The sequence below is a fragment of the Xenopus laevis genome, chromosome 9_10S, assembly GCF_017654675.1.
Source record: "Xenopus laevis strain J_2021 chromosome 9_10S, Xenopus_laevis_v10.1, whole genome shotgun sequence".
NCBI lineage: Eukaryota > Metazoa > Chordata > Amphibia > Anura > Pipidae > Xenopus > Xenopus laevis.
The window spans coordinates 30,587,289-30,587,691 of record NC_054388.1 but is presented as its reverse complement, the minus strand read 5'-3'; positions in this window follow the sequence as shown (position 1 = coordinate 30,587,691).

Genomic DNA, 403 nt, shown 5'->3' with positions numbered 1-403 from the left:
AATCACCATACAGAATACTGCGGAGGATGAATAGCTTGAACCAATCAGTCGTTTTTGCCGGGAACATGTGCTTCAGCTTAATTTGGACAGCGTGTGCAGCTGGGCCGGGATAGAAGCGGCCAGCGTGCGCCGCAAACCAAATTGGAGCGTGTCAGTACAGCGCCTTAGCTTCCCTTTCCTCTTTCGCTTCACGGGGCAGGGATGTAACTGAGAGGTCGGGAAACACTTGCTGGAAAATGTTAGGGACTGAGAGAAAGTTCACGTTTGTACAAGGGATCCATTGATCAGATAGAGCAGCTGCAGTCTGCGCAATGATACTAGACTCTAGGTATTTTAGTGCTGCGCAGTGATACGGAGTGTAGGTACTGTAGTTGTCTGACAGAGCTTCCGCCGAACATAGGGT